This window comes from Cyprinus carpio, chromosome A15, assembly GCF_018340385.1.
Source record: "Cyprinus carpio isolate SPL01 chromosome A15, ASM1834038v1, whole genome shotgun sequence".
Taxonomy (NCBI): Eukaryota; Metazoa; Chordata; class Actinopteri; order Cypriniformes; family Cyprinidae; genus Cyprinus; species Cyprinus carpio.
This window is the reverse complement of record NC_056586.1, coordinates 28,238,268-28,256,027: the sequence shown is the minus strand read 5'-3', so window position 1 is coordinate 28,256,027 and position 17,760 is coordinate 28,238,268. Positions and strand designations below refer to the sequence as shown.

Genomic DNA, 17,760 nt, shown 5'->3' with positions numbered 1-17,760 from the left:
CTCGCGAAAAGGGGGGTCACGTAACATGGTGGTAGGTGGCAGCCAGCACAGGGGCCCGCGCCTCCCGGGGTGAAGAGCGAGGCTCCGTCCTTCCAGCTTGGGTGTAGCTCTGACCGAGATGTTAATTCTGGTGTAACCGAGATGCTCGTCGACTCCTGCAGGCAAACTGTTATGTCAACACTAGCAGCTAAAAGAAGAGCTCAGTATGAACGGGTTGAGTACTCATCGTCTCCTGAAGAACCAGGGTTTACAGAAAACACAACCCGACACTCTGGATAGCAGGCTAACCAAGACCGGCAAAGGTTTAACACCCCACTGGTTATTATGATGGAAAGGTTCGTGATCATGGCCATAATAAGGCCTTCTCTTTATAAAAACATAACTGATTATGCTTGTTTATGGCCACGTTGTAAACTTGCCTTGTGTTAGCCATCAAAAAGTATGTAATTATGAAAAACAGCCGTATCAGAGCGTTATGATGTACACACATAGTGCCCAGTCTCCATGAGAGATAATGTGTGAAGTCAAGTAAAGTGCAGTTTACTTTAGTACCGCGCAAAAGCCTTTAAATGCTTTAAGTTTATTTCTCCATTAAATTGCCAGCTTTAACGTATTCAGCCTTGAGAAATCAGGTGGCAATGGTTAAAAATAAACTGCACACTGAATGGAAGTGATTGTGACCACAGCCTGGGGTTGTGCCAATGGATACCCAGGTGAACAATAGCAACCGGTTATGCCAACCTCTGTTTTTAATAAGATGGCCAATCACAGGCTGTCAGAGGACTAGTTTATAGTCCGCATTTGCCAGAAAGAGATTAAATGTGACTTGGAGCACAAAACCCAGTCTTAAGTGCTGGGGGTGGATATGTGAGCAACAGCCAAACAAATACATGACGTATGGTGTCAATAATCATTTGATTTTTCTTGTATGCCAAAAAACCTCATTAACGTATTATGAAGTAAAGATCAGTTCCATGAAGATATTGTTATACATTTAATACTGTAACTATATTAAAACGATAATTTTGAGTTGAACATGCATTGTTAAGACACTTCATGTTGGACAATTTTACAATTTTCTCGATATAAAATTTTTTTTTTGGAAAGCACCCTCGATTTCCAAATGAGTTTGCACATCTTCGGCCCAACACCTATTGTACACCTAACATACATCAATGGAAAATAACGGTATTATTTAGCTTTCAGAATGACAATAGCTAGGTACAATCTCAAGTGCTTCAAAATGAAATTGACCCTATAGACTGGTTGTGGTCCAGGGTCACAAATGGTATTTGAAAACCCCTATATATATATAGATAATATACGTCTATATATATATTATTACACACACACAACCACCCACACACGACAGCGATCACATGCGGGTAGATGATAGATATTGGTACTAGACTTGATTTAAGAAAGTGTAGTAAGACCCTGATCCCAACGTCCCCAGTATTGTCACACTTGAATGTGGGTATAACAAGTACTGTTCCCCCACTGAAACATGTTTGTTCGCACACGGTTGTGAAACTGTAAAAACTGCTCATAGTAGCCTACAGAATCCACAGCCGTCACCCCCCCCCCGAGTAGCCGCAGATTTGTCAGTGTCATGGCATTTGAAGATCAGTGTGGCATGGAATGCACTCCGCTATCTTTGAATGCAGTGACTGATCTGGCTTCCTTTCCCTGGCCGCTGAGTACCCTGCGGAGTGTGCTTCTGTTGGCCTTACACCGCACCGACCGGAAGCAGAGTTCGACGCAGGTCTCCAAAAGCATTGTAGTCACACCGTGGGCTTTCTCGCATCTCAGCATTCCTAACGCACCTGTCCGGCCTGGCCTTCTCCAGCGGGAGTCTCAGTCACAAAACCACAAACAGCAAAACAAAACCTCTGAGGACAGGAAGTTACCGCAGGACAGAGTCACAAAGAAAGAGCCGGGAATACAGCGCGGGGACTCAAGTTTTGGGAGGACACCCTGTTTGCCCCCAGCTGGAAAAGGAAAACAAAAACATGAACAAGCGTAAAAACGTTTGAAAGTGTGACGCCCACATGAAACACGCACAGAGGAAGGAGAAAAGGATGAAAAAAAAAAAAAGCGAAAGTCAACAGATAGGAGCTTTCTTCTGGGTCGACAGCATGCGTTTCTCTTTAATGTAAAAATAAGAGAGGGCCAACAGCGAGTGAGAGCACAGAAGGGAAGATGCTTGTTTGGTGGCAGTTCTTGCCATATAACGGCTTGTCACTTATAATTCATCTTTTACATAATATCTAAATCACGAAAGCTCACTTTTCACTGTCTATTCCCAATTCATACGCCACTTCAAGTCCGTATTTAACAAAATGTACATTTAAGCATTGACCATTTTATTTTACATACGATTTTTTTTTTAATATATCATAGTGTTATTATTATTATTAACAAATAATACTGTTTACAAATGGAAAGGAATATTTGGGTTAAAAAAATGCAAAAAAAAACAAAAAAATTGGCTTTTGCCATATATATTGTTTATATATTGATTTTTATTTATACCCTTTATTCATATATAATCTCTTTTTTATTATTAAAATCCAATGGATCTTTTAAGTGTCGATTATATTAATTGGTTTTAATATTGTATTTATGATTGTTAATTGGTCAACACGACACCTTTTATTTTTCAACTGGATTATCGTTACAAATGATTTTCTTCTGAAAAATTGAACGCTTGCCACACGTGTCATTTCACTGTCAAAAATATTTCTCTAATTATTGACATCAGTGCCATGGTTTATATTAAATATTTGAGTGAAAGTTATGGACCCACCTTCTCATTGTATCTCTGTTTTCTAATCATCTGTATCTCAGACTCGTGCGGGCCGTGTTCTGCGCCGACGCCCCCCGGACAGGATGACGATACGTTGTCACAGCAGATTACAGACGTGTGGTGCGTCAGCCGGCATCATAGGCGGGCATCGGCGCGGGCCTGCTGGAGATCGATGCACCTCTGGTCTTAAGCATCTGGACTTTACCGCCACAGTCAGAAGATGCCCGAACGGGCCCCCCCCACCCCCCCCCCCCCCCCCCTTCAGCAGCTGTCCCAGCTAAGTCACTGCATTCCGCAAAAGGTACAATGTGCAGCCCGTTTTAACTTGAATTTCTTTTATAGACACGGGTGCTCGTACTACGGATTTAACAGGGAGTCACTATATAATTCGATTATACCAAACCACATCAAATATACAAAAGCCATTCCGTAGGAGGTTAGTAACACCAACCTAAATAGATTCTGAATCCCTGAGCTGTCAGTAAGGAGGCTTGGCCTGTGGTCTCATCTAAAACCAAAACAATGTCCAACTGATCTGTTAATACTTTGAGTTTGTGTTTTAGTCAGAGGCGGATGTTTAATCGTTTCATTATCAGCCTATCTCTTTCTTTCGCTTGGTAGTGTCGATGTCTGGTGTAGTGTTTGGCCTGGAGCTGTGCAGCTGTTTGGGTGTGCGCTTGTACTCTCAGGTGTAATCACAACATCAGGCTATTTTATTAAAGCTTGTATGAGAATACTTTACGGTTTTTGTGTGACGTGAGCCTTTCCATTTTCCTAAGAATTAGATAAGGCACGGCTCAACTTCACTGCTTTTTTTTTCCTGGTGTTGCTCTAATGTTAAAAAAGACGTTTTCGGCGCTCTGACCCTGATGAATCATGGTGGCTTCCTTGACAGTCTGAATTCAGAGCAGTCGTATGTTTGCTTTTCTTTCTGTTTTCGCTTTCATTGAACGAGATGACTGAGATGGCGACGAACGGAACAATGAAGTTTTTTCGATGGGCCTTCTCATGGGACCTGCAAGTCCGTAATGGGAATGGTTATTGGGCCTAGGGATGCTAAAAAGGAAAAGAGTGCCCAAGCCAGTTCATTAGCGTTAGCATTCATAGACTCCCAAGGTCCAGTGGGCCGCATGTCAAGTCAAGTTAATGGTGTGGCGACCACAAGAGCATCAAAAACGCCCGAAAATGCGATAATATGTCCATTTTTTTCAGGGGTGAGAGTGCAATCTCTGAAGCGTGGTCCAGTTAGCAGGATGCACCTCGACCAAAAACATCGTGTCTCACATAACACAACCGCAACATAGAATGTGTCCAGCTGTTTAAAGCACGCACCATTCGTGTTTTAAGGTTGGGAGTGCAAATATATTAAGTATAGTATCTAGAGAATATCGCATTTGCTAGTAAAACTTAAGTATATTTATATATACAAATCTTTGCAAGGAGGTCATCATTATGCCTTGACAGGCGCAGATATGGGTCGATTTTGTTATGAGACCTGCAAGAACCTAAAAGCTTACCCAGTACTAGTCGTCTCTTGCTAGTTAGTTCTAGTCTTTCTAGCTTTAGTTTAAGGTTGACATTACAAACAAAATTAATGTTGCCACAGTTTGTCTTTAGGGTATGTGCTCACGTTAGCAACAAAGCGAAATTAACTGTTGGCAGGGCACAGGTTTAAATCAGAAGTACGTTTATGAATTTATAGCTGTCTTGAAGTTAGCGGTTATTATGCGTAAATTATCTAAAAAATACTAATAATTATTTGTAAGATTGCAATGTTTTAAAGCATATATATATATATATATATATAGTAATTATAATTATATATCGCTTTAGATATATATAAAAAACATATTTTAGATGTTATATTTTATACTTCAACGCATTAAACTAAATGACTCAATATATATATTAGCTGTATATCTATATATACTATATGAATTAGACTACTTACTCCTATATATAAATTGTATTTATTTCATGTATTTTCTTACTAGTTACAGATACAAAAATTAGAAATGTACCAAATATCTTTTATGAGCCCTTTATAACTTAGCATTATGGTATAACAATCTAGTCTAGAAGGTCTGTTGAAAATTAGTGCCTTCTTTAGCCCGCCAGTGAGTGTTTGCAAAAAATGACTTTTGGCACAATGAAGGTCCTTTGCATTGTTTTTAGTGTTAACTGTTGAGATACTAAAGACATTTCTGATTCCTGTACTTACAGGTGAAAAGCCATCCCACGAAAGCACAAAGGTTGCCATATTTGAACCAGTAAGCTGTGAGCTGCTAAAGCGTGAACTGGTTTGAGCAGAGGTGTGCTAATATAGTAACTTAAACATTGATTAGTGGTAATCATGTTTACGGTGCTGGAACGGATGGGTTTGATTGGGGGAGAGAATTGGATGATTCTTGACAGTGGGTGTGATATCTGTGCATTTCGCAGGTAGTAATGCGTCGTCAATCTGTGTTACAATTAATTAAAATACACTGGCTCATACGCAGTACTCCTGAGATTTCTTAGAGCACTTTATCTTATTGTCAATCAAATAGATTCTTTCCCCATGCTGAAATTGGCCTTGACACGCATCATTCCAATTCTGCCATTACAAAAAACCTTTCATGCCCATACATGAGGAAAACCATCACAAAAACGGCCCAAATCTATTAGACTCATCTTTCCTCAAAGCACTGCACAAAGAAGCAGACGAGCACGAGAGCCGATACTATCTTAAATGTGAAAATTTGAAACAGAACGGCAGCAGCGGCCAATTTTAAAGGTTGGTTCCGCGTAATAACGCATTAGATCCGAGAAGGTGAAGGAAAGCAGGTGTTGAAGTCGGATTGGATCGGTGTAACGGGCTGCCCAAAAAAAACAATCATGGCCCGCATCACGCGCAAACAGTCTCCCTGCCACAGATACTTTGATGTTTCTGATGAGCGGTTTACTATGCCATGAATTCTTAAGTACCCGAATGATCCATCAGAGCACCTGACTGCTCAGCCGGTGTTCATTCTGCTTATTTGCGAGCTCTTGAGTTCAACATGAAAGCGGCAAACGTCGATTTCACATCGGACCCTAGTGCAGTGTGTTATCAATAGATTTAAGTTCAAAGTTAATAAAGTACCACTGGTTCGGGCCTGGCATGACTGCTTGCGATTCACATGTCACGTTTGGGTTTATAGGTATATTTGAATTATATCCAATGTTAATATGTTTATTCTATTTAATTAATTGAAATCATTAGTGCAATTATTAAAAACATCTTTAATTAATACAGCTTATATTTTTTATTATATGTAATTCTAAATGGTTTATTCACGTAAGTACTATCTTCATTTATAAAGCAGCTCTTATTCTTATTGTTTTATCATGAATCGCTATTAATATAAATTATCATTAATACGGAGTATTATAATTTTTCGACTACATGTAGCAAGATATGGAGTACTATTAAATATTATGATTCTAGTTTAATGTTTTTTAAAGTATTTTAATATGGATCCGGCAATTAGGTGGGGATTTTGTGGCTTAGAGTATCAGTAGAGTGTTCACCCACGTGTATTGCTAACCTTAAATAGATAAAAAGTCGCGGGACCAGTTACCTTTTCAGCGACATGTTTAACAGATTAAGCATACATAATCTAGGGACCAGCAATATAGTGGGAACATTGTCGATTTTTGTTGTCTTTTTTCCGTGGAGCGAATAGACAACCGCGAGTCCCGGACAACACCCTAAACAAATGATACAATGTACGCCACCACAAATCGCCAAAACAAACTACCGCCCCTGATAGTCTACAAAGTAATCTAGCGTGCTGTGACCATATCTGCAGAAAACTCGCCAGGATTATACAAGATTGTTCGTTTGTCTCTGATAAATATATAATTAACACAGGCAACACCAAACGTCCACAACTGTTAGAAACCCTGCTGAGTGCAGGATCGGGACCAGGAGGAAATGACAATGAACTGTTGTCATTTTATGCATGAGGTTTCAGTTGTTCAGAAGTGAAATGGGGTAACACACTCGTTACATCAGAGAACTGTAACCATAATAATCCACAAGTGCCTTTTTTGAAAACGTTTTTCCCATGAACGGACTAAATATTGAAGTGTACTGCCACATTACGCTATGGTAATTAATTTTTTGACTAATAATTCTTGAATTTGATTACTAATGAATGTGCTCTTGTTCTTTCACTTTGTTTCTGCGTGTCTGCATTGTCCCTCACGTTCACCTTCAACCCCCATAGGTTATATGCAAACTCCTCACGAAGCAACTATGACCAGATTCACAATAATCCTAGATGTGTGAACGAGGTATTTATTGCGCCCGTTGAGTATTGGGAAAGTTGCACGGCAGTATATCTCGTTTTCTCACCGATTGTAACATGAAGTGTCCTCGCAGTCCTCCATTCAAGTCACGTTGCGTTCTATCACAGCAGAACTCCAGAACACAATATGACACAGATTGAGTGTTTTGTTGTCTCTTTTTGGCTCTCTTTAAAAAATACAATATCACCCACAAAGAAAGGAACCCCGGGTCTGAGTTTACAGTCTAAATCAAGTAGAAACTTTCAGTCGCTATTGGCCTGGTCAGCATTAAAAAGAAGTAATAAAATAAAAGACAGAGTCTGAGGGATAAAGCTTAAAGAGAAGAGTGCTGGTGACTAAACGAGGGCTGTGAGGAACTGGAATAGCGGCTGATCCAAAGGGCACGGCGCCCCCCCTAACACTTCGGACAGGATTGGCTGTAAGCTGTGACATCAGCAGTCATGTTGGCGCCAATTAGGACCGAAGAGAGCAGCCAGCTAGCGTGAGGATTGAACTGGACATGACTTTGACATCCCACGAGGAAACAAACTAAACAAAAGACACTTAGACCTTTCATTATTTCTCAATCTCATGCAATCTTTCGTGTATCTGTGTTGAATCACTGAGTCATGGGATGGATGAGAGGGGGCGGTGAGGGAAGGATTTGAGAAGAAGACGGTTTCTTGTCCTGTTTGAGTAGCTTCAAAAGCAACCAACACGCTTTATGTCCAACACAACAAAATCTTTGCATTCAGATTAGCATGTTAAAGAAATAATTCACCCTGAATAAAAAAATCTTGCACGATAGTTACGTCACCTACATGTTTTTCCGAACTGTAGGATGTGTTTTTCTTCTATGGGAAATATAGGAGGGAATTTTTTTTTTAAGACAAATGTTCTTGTGCCACTAACAGCGAGAAAGATATTAAAATTTTTTTTATTTTTTTTTTTTTTGTTTCACTCATTAGTGTCAGTTATCTTTTACTACACAGGGCCTGATACCCAGAGAGGAGGATGAAAGCCGTGTCCCGCAGTGCTGGAAGGTTGAGATGTTTAAAACAAAAAACATACACTTTTTGTGAGTATGAAGGCCTTAAAAGCCGCTGTAATAAGAATCGATCAACAAGACGACAATGTCCATGTGCAGGGTTGTGTACTGTATTGTAATTGCATGTTATTGACACTGGGCGGGCAGTTTTGTCTTTGCAAAGAACCACTGTCTGGGAGGGGTGTTCACATTGAGACGAGCGCTCCTGCAGATCACACAGATGAGACAAAAACCCTCCATTGCTTCTCGCCTGCAACTGCACAGTAATTTCCAACCAATTTCATTTCAAACTGTTTGAAACTGGATCATGTGGTGCAAGTGTTCATCTTACTCCTTGTTTGAAGTAGTTGCAGACGATACTTGTGTGTGTCTTTCCCTTTATGGTGTCTTTTGGGGTCCAGCTTTTAATCAAACCAGTCTATGCCCTTGCCTAAAGGAAAGGTTTTAAGGCCTTTTGAAGCTAAAGATGTCTGTTATGATATAAAAATAAAAGAGAGTAGAGACATAACCATTGCTGCAGGGGGATAGCGGAATGAATTAAGAGAAGAGGAGAGAAGCACGTTTACTTTGAACGCATCACGTTTGACAGATTCATTGCACAAAACTCTTTCTTTGATGTTCTTTGTGTGGTCTTTGATAAGCGTCCCTGAATAATCCTTTAGTTCCTCAGAATCATTTTAATGTGGACCCTTGTTTTATCATGAAATGCTAACTACCTAAACATAAATCTAGTTTTAAAAGAAATAACTTTAAACTGCCATATTTGATAGGAAAACAGGTTTTACTAAGGGCACACTAATGGAATTCATATATGCGGTTATCCAGAGTCTTCTCCAAGCGTCTTGAGATGTCACATGATTGATTGTGACACCCTGGCATGCGCTGAGAGCTCCGAGCTCTTCCTTTAGCGATGACTCGGTTCGTTCGTGTTTTTTTTCCCAGGCTGGAGCAGCAATGTTCCTCCAGCGCAGCTGGGGTGTAGCCACACAAAGGATCTTAGCGGTCCCGAAGGCCTAAGGGTAAACAGTGTCATACGGCAATGAAGCAGAAGGTCATAGCAGAGGGCAACCATTTAGCCCAGATAGCAGCCTAATGCCATGAGAGTGATGGCCACGGGGATAGAAGAAGATGGGATGGGCTTCCTGTGTAAAGCTGAAGTGTTGTCATTTTCGCGCAACCAAAAGGAATAATCTTCACTGCTGCCTGCCATTGGTCAGACAAACTGTGAACCCGCCCCAAAACTCACACCAATGGTTGTTCTGATGGTGCTGTGTCAGACCCAAATGATTAGCTGTCCTTATTTATGACAATAACAGTTCTAAGATAAAACAGAAACAGTTCTGAGCACATCTGATCATGATCATACATGTGCATTTACCATTTCCAAGTTAGTAATAAATCACACACTGTGTCTGTGTTTTCCAGGCCAGGTTTGTTGAATATAGGTGAACCAGCTACCCAGCCCTGGCTCGGCGGACACGTGGCCGAACAGCTGCTCCAATCACAATGACTGCCCCATCAACTGCTGCAACGGCAGGAAGCAACGGAAACAGTGACAGCAACCTGGCCACCTACAGCCGCCCAGGTGAGTGTGTGAGCGAGTGTGTGTTGTAGTAGCATACAAAGGCATAATGCCACGCTCTATTCAAAGTCACAAGTTAGAAAGCCCTTGTTATCTGATCTCACGGACTTCCAACATGTAGCATCTCAGTTTAAAAAATGCATGGTAAGAGGATGTGTGTAAAATGAAACAAAATACAAAGTTTGATTTGTTAAGTAGAGATGATTTCAAATTTTTGCATGTACCTCATTTAGCAAGTGCTTTTATTCAAAGCGCCAAATTGCAGGAAAAACTAACTGCTGGAAGATTTGCTATTTAAATGACGTAAATGGTTTTATTATGGTAACTTTGACTCGTTGACTTTTAATTTTGTTTTTAAAGTGTTTACAACCAGAACCTTATACACCACCAGTGGTTTGGGCAACAACGATTTTGGTTACTCTTTTTGAATTGTGGGCTGTTGATTGCCAACGTGGCTAGTAGTAGCGTTCTAGTGTAAAGCTTTCTAAGGTTGAATGGAACGGCAGCGCAAGTATGTGTGTCCTTCCTTTGGATCACAACAACTCAAGCGTTTGTGATTTGTTGGAATTGGATGTTTTAGGGAAAATAACAAGCCAATATGGCCGATATTGAAAAGGCCCCCCCGGCCGTAGTCGTCCAGCAAATCCAGATCACCGCGTCTTCATTTCCATACGCCGTTTAGAGACCTTTTAATGCAGTTTCTCTCAATGTGCTTGCTTATTGCAGAGCGGTGAAAACGGGAGCCGCTTACAGAGGTCTCCAAAATAGACCTGAAGGAGAGCGAAAAACGAGAGGGGGCGGAGGAATTAGAGAAGGAGTGATGGAGCACCTCCCGGTGGCTTCATTTCAGGAGTCAGCCAAGTTACGTCACAAACCAAAAAGGACACCAATCGGTTGACTCACGAGTCCAAACGACACACACCATCACACAACACTGAAAGGCGGACCAAAGTGGTGTTAATATACACAGTCACCCGATAGATTTAATAAAGCAAATCTTAGTTTGGACAGCGGTTGTCACGCTGTTGGTTCATTTAATGATATTTAAATGTCACTACAAGAGCTTTTTCATGTTCTCAGATATCAGCTGCTGCAGCTAAGCCATTGGCTAAGAGTATTTCATTCATAACGGAACCCTTAAAATGCAGGTCCCAATCCTTTTAGGAAAATGTCTTTCTATTGAATTTTAAGAAATTAGCTACCATATTCATGGGTAGACCTGAGGATTAGGCTTTGTGTTATCGTCATAGATGAAACGGTTTAGATGGTCTTTGTACACCCAAAAAGCTATTTGTACTGGGCCTTTGATTATCCACGTTATTGGGAGTTGTGTTTTCAGCTAACACTAGATTTTATCCCTGTCACCTTCATCAAAGTCAGGAATGAAGGGAACAAATGTTGAGTGATTTCTCACAGCATACGTTTTAAAAGCTTGACACCCGCTTGCCTGGGTGTTGCCAAACGACCTAAAATAAATCTCCAGCGATATTTAACTGGTCAGATACCCACACGGCTGCCCTCTGGAAAGACCGACCTTAGTTTGTCTATTCCATAGGATCTTTTATCATTGATACCTCAACCTTTGAAGTGCAGACAGAGCCTGTTCCTGAGCTTATGCGGAACCACGAGACAGGCTAGAAATCCCGTCCAATAGCAGACCGCGGTATTTACTGCGCCAAGCTTCCGCTCAGGATCCCGGGGAGGATTTGATATTGTGTTATGAGCGCAGGAAAATTGGATCTTGTCAGGGATGGTCTTTTACAGCGGTCTCGATTAAGGAGGCTTTTGATTCGGGCCGTGTTGGACACCGCTTGATGACGGGATGCCTGTCTCACGGCTGCTCTGGAAACTCAAAGTGACATGCTTGGCTTGTGTCGTGGACGAGGGAGAGGCTGTAGAGGAGGAGGAGGATCGTAGCAGAGTGGCAGGATTCCACATTATCTACCTTTCTGTCTGAAAACATCATTCTCATTGGTATAAAGCTAATTAGCATATACTTAAACCAACCTTGTGTGTTCTCTTCATGAGTTTATGTAAATGTTCTCTTATTTTAAAAGCACTTCAATCTGATCAGTACATGAAAACCTATAATATATCAGAATTCAGGTTTATCCGTAGATCCTAAACACAGATCTTTTGACTATCAGAATGTTTTACTCCTCTTCTATCATCCAGCTGACTGCATTGCCAACTACAGCAACCAGATGGACAACAAGGCCAGCAACCTGCTGGCTCCCGACACCGGGCCTCTACAGCGACGTGACCTCTCCAACAAGATCAACGAGATGAAGACCTTCAACAGCCCCAACCTGAAGGATGGGCCGCTTCGTGGGGCCCGGCGGTCAGCTTCTACGCCCCAACGCCACCACCCAGCTCATCCAGTCCAGCCTGGCCAACAACAACGCGAAAACAGCAGCAGTGGAGGAAGTGCCGACCTTAACGAGAAGCAGAGCTGGAAGAGCAGCCAGGGAACACTCCTCAAAAACAGGCCGACATCAACACGCCACTGCAGTATAACGTGCCATGGAACAGAACAAGCTGAATAAGGGGTGAGTTTTGTAGATTTATTTATGCATGGTCCCCAGGAAAGTTAAAGCAGATTTATGTGAATTTCATTTTAAACAGTAGATCAAGCTCTTCAGAGAAACTAATGTAGTGTTTTTCTCAGTTTACCACAAAGCTGCATCATCAAATTGCTGCTCTTCTTGTCTTGTTGCTCTATTGTCTCCTCATATTCAGACCATAATAAAAGCATAACATGATTTTGAATCTTAATAGCCTCCCGTCACGGTTGCTCATATTGTGTTTATGTGTAATTCAACTCTACACTCTGCTAGTAAACTTAATCCATATTTATAGCTGTTGTTTTACTGTTTGGATAGGGATGAAGGTAAAGAGGAGGCTGTAAAGCGTCGGTTGTTTCAGAACAGTGTGAAGCCAGAGATCTTATATTACTGTAACAAATAAGGGGAAATGTAACTCAAGCTCAAAGCTATCCATTATCTGCTGCTTCATATTGTGCTACTAAAAAAGGTCATTGTGTTTGCTTTTTGACTCGACTTGCATGAATCTAACTGCGTGTGGGTGTGATATTTCACACTTTGTAGACAATTGAAACCAGTCACCAACAAGTCATAACAGCGTATGACTGAAAACCTTTTGTAACCTTTTCCCACTCAGCTGTCTGATGTTCCACTCTGAAGTGTTCTAAAGCGTATGCTTTTTAAGAACATTCATTCGTCTAGTTCAAAAAATAACTTTTTTTCCATTTACTCTGGTTATGTGAAGGACTGGTTCATAATGCCTCACCAGTATGTATAATAAAAACTAAAACTCAAAAACTCTTGTCTGCAACCCCTTAGACCACTATCGAGGTGAGGCGGGCCCATCTCAGGCACCATCCCCCTATAACCAGACCCAGGACGGCCTCACAGCAGGAACCTACAGCAGCTCCGACAGGGGGAGCAGCACCTCTGGTAAGATATCCATCCATCCATCCATCCATCCATCCATCATATCATTCTAATATCTATCTGACATTCTGTCTGTCTGTCTGTCTGTCTATCTATCTATCTATCTATCTATCTCATCTATCTGTCTATCTATCTAACATCATCCATCCATCCTTCCATCCATCCCTACAAACCAGGTTGTCTCACAAACCTAAAGACAGAACCTACAGTACTAGACGGTTAGCCTGCAATTTACCACATTATTTCATTTTCATTTCCATTGTTTCTGAGCCTTTTCATCACTCTAAGAGGCAGTAAATCATATGCAAAACAGGACGTTTACAAATTGCTCACTCATTGTGAGAACCTCAGGGAACAAAGAGAAACATTTACGTCCGAACAAAAGGAGACAATTCTTCCTCACCATTTCTGGGGTGCAGGAGCGCATTTCTTAAATGGCAGGAACAATCTCTTTAGTCCTAATTTCTTTAGTTAAAACCATGTTCCCTGGAGATTTCTAAGATCTGACACATTTGCTGGGGATGTTTCTGATTTGGAGGATATCCCCCTACCTTTTTGCAATCACCACACCGTCATTAATTACTCCGGCGTTCATCCATCCACTCAAAGAAAGAGGGGGATAATGTTGTCAGAAAAGCCGGGTGTTTGTTAAGGGGACAAAGATAAATGAGGCCCATTCTGTGGAGTATGCAAGGCTGCCGCATAATGCATCTGATCTATTTTTATATTGTATTTGAAGTTCAGGTAATTAAAGAGAGGGAATTCAGCCATAGTCTTGGTGACCCCTACTCAGAATGTGCTCTGCATTTAACCCATCCGGAGGTCCTCACAGCTGTGACATTGGCTCTGAATTTTTGCGCGGGCCGGGGAGCAATTCCGATCTTTTGGTATTGAAGGTGGAGAGAGAAAGGAAATGCACCCCCCCACACCCACAATTCCTAGCCGGCACGCCTCCGATTGGGATAGTCAGCATCTACAACCTTAGGCCACGACCCCTCCCTTTTTTTTAAAAGAAAAACAAATTGGCCTCCAATGTCTCTGAATTATGCCTCTGCCTCTGGGGCAATAAAGAGTGTAAATTTTTGAAAAATGCGGAATTTGTTTTGATGGAGAGTGCAGCAGTTAATTACAAATAGAGAGATAATGCACATAAGCGTTTTACACAAGCATAAATTATGGTGTGGTGTGGGTGTCCATTAATATTGCCTTCTCCTGAGTGTAAAAGAAGTGCCATTTGTTTCACACATGCATCAAGCTCAGCAAACAAACCAACAAAAGAAATGAACAAGAGCTTATTAAAAACATTTTAGTTTGCAATCAGATTAATTTATGAGTTCAGATGGCATTGTGAGCTAAGGAGCTGATATAACTCCTTGTTTGTATCACACTGGGGGGGAATGGGTATTTTTTTTTTTTTTTTTTACTTTAAGGAAAGTCAAATGGCCAGCCAGAAAAAAAAGGTGGAATGAACAACTAAACAGGCCAAACACAGCACAATGAACTGGACCGAACTGTTGCCTCCTACTCCCGGTTAATCCTACCACCGTGTCAGGAATACACCCTTGTGATGGGACGACAGGTAGAGAGTCAACACACACAGGTTTTCACTTAAGCTGTATATGTTTATAATTGAACATCTATTAGGAATTACATTAATAGTTTATGTATTTCCATCGGTTTTGCAACCATTCTAAGTAATAAACAATATTAAAAAATATGACTAATTACATAATAGCATATTGTTATTTTTTTTTATGAATATATATTGCTTTTGTTTGATAAAACAAATTAATATATATATAAAATAAAAATACATATAAAAAATATAAATAATAAATATAATGTTAGAGGACAAATAAAACACAACACACACACACACACAACCATAATATATACATTGACACACACATAGATAAATTATTTTAAAAATAAGATAATATACACTAATACAATAATTATATCATAAAATAAATCTATTAATATGTTAAAAATTAAAATAATAATAAAATAATAAATAAGAAAACCTGTTATGCGTAATTTAAACTCCTAATATCTAATTCAAATTTTTTGTATTTGTATGTATTTACATATTAGCTATATTATGAAGTAGAATTGCTTTCTAAATTTGGCATAGAGACACACACACACACACACCACACACACCCCACACATTACACACACCAATTTTAAAATTAAATTAAAATCTATTAATTTAAAAATAAAGTAAAAATGCAATTATATTATTACATTACATTAATACATCAACAAAATAATAATATAATCCAAATTAAAATAATACAAAATAATTATATAAAAATAAAATTATCAATACTATTATTATGTATATACCCATAACTTTTATGTTAAAAATGCAATATATTCCTTTAAAAATAAAGTAATATTATTCAGCTGATTAATAAATCACAAAAAACAGCAAAAATAAATTTCAATTAATTAAACAATAATTTTTAAAATAACAAAATATAATTACTATTATATTAAATACATTTGTCAGACAGTTTGTACAGCATTTTACCAAAAGTCTTTAGTATATATAGTAAATCCTAAAATGATTACACAGAAAACGTTAGTGAGAAACCTCAAGATTGCAAGATGTGTTCAAAAATGTCTGTGGGATTTTTAAGTTTTTCAGAGCGATTAATATGTTCTTTGGTTCTCTCTTCAGTTATGACACAGACCTGCAGTGCCCTTTGCACACCTTCTCTCGTATGTATCTGCAACCTGACGAGCTAGAAGAGGGGAGGAAGAAGAGGTGGAGTTGGAGCGTGGACCTACGCCTCCTATAATGAGGAGCTGCTTCTCACCTGCTGCTGTGTCCTACAGTCACCAGTCCACTGCATGACCCCTCACCCCGGGTCCCCTCAGGGAGGAGATGCAGCCCATGCTGCAGGATAACCCTGACTTACACGAGCGCAGGTACGCCCAGCTGCAACAGCTACACAATGCTTTTCTTTTTTAAAACCATTTTCAGTTTGTTACATTTTGACATCTGTCGTCCTCCATTAGGCGACTCTTGGTGAGCTCCACTGCCCTCCACCACGCCCCCCTCTCCCCTCCACACACGTGCTTGGCTACATATCCAGCCCCCTGGGACTGGACACGGACGGCCTGGTGGAAGAGGAGGGGGGGACGAGGAAGAGGGTGACGAGACAGATGCGGAGGTGGCTCGAGTCCACCAGCTCCACACCCACCCTCACCAGCAGCACTTGCCCCAGCAGAGGGCTCTCCCTCTTGGGGCCTGGAACAGACCCCGGCCTCCAGCACCTGTGTGACCTGGAGAGCTCTGTCACCGGGTCTATGATCAACGGCTGGGGCTCCTCGCTTCAGGAGGAGGACAACGCCTCATCCCGGGTCGCTCCAGCGCCCCGTCAGCTCATCGGCCGGATCTTTCTTTACCGATGCTGAAGTTTCGCCCAGGCTGTAGCAGCTGCAGCCGAAATATGCTGGTTTACGAGTGGCAAAGCATCCTGGGAAAGGCCACCATCAGCTTCCAGTGTCTGGAGGTAATGGAATGTGTATATGATTTCTTAAAAAATGTTCCTGATGTTAATGTGTGTAATTAAAACAGGCCTAACAATATAAAATCTACTCCTGAATCCATTTTAATGAACAAACTCAATACCAGCCTACATTATTTTCCACTGAATATTCTGTTTCACTTGGAAATAGGGGAAGATATGGAAGTGTCTCACCAAAAGTTCCTAATTTATTTGCTTGCATGAAATTAAATTATAATGGTTTAAAATGGAGAGCCAGTAATTGTAACGCTATTTATCCTACAGTGGCTTGAATTAAATTTGTATTTAAATCTGTGGCCTTTAATGAGAGCTGAACTAAGCAAACCCTCTCTTTAATTTGCCAGCAGCACGGAACATACTAAAACCTCCCTGTGGGACACACCGTCCAGGCAGCCCAGTGTCCACAGACAGTAACGTTAGCACAGCCCGGGGCAGCGGGAGGCCTCTTAAAGCGGGCACAAACACAAAACACAACCCAGCTGCTCAGACAGGCTATCAGCGCCGATAGAGGCCTAACAGGGAGAATGCGATCCAACACACAGTTTTGCTTCTACGTACACTGTCTATTAGGGGTGGGCATGGGCATCATGAATACTAACTACTTATCTACCTCGTTTGTTTCGATTTAAATATTATTTATATATAAAATGCAAAATATTACAATTTATATTATAAAATTCAAAAGATAAAACCTTTAAGAGTGTTACCAAACATGTTATAATTTACCATTACAAATTCCGCAATCCTTTTTTAATGATAAGAGTGAAATATATAATTCATAAAATGAAAAAAATAAATGTAAAGTAAATCATATAGTTAATGAAAAATTATATATATATATGTATATACGTATATATATATATATATATATATATATATATATATATATATATATATATATATATATAGATATAAAAACAATAAAAGTTACAAATATAGTATAATTCACACTATTAACATAAAATGTATATAAAATATTTACAAAATTTATAATA

General features: G+C 40.2%; 1 pseudogene; it reads left to right on the top strand.

Annotated features, from left to right (window-relative positions):
• LOC122147832 overlaps nucleotides 1-17,273 on the top strand; it is a 45,816-nt pseudogene extending 28,543 nt beyond the window's left edge.
• The last annotated feature ends 487 nt before the right edge of the window (nucleotides 17,274-17,760 follow it).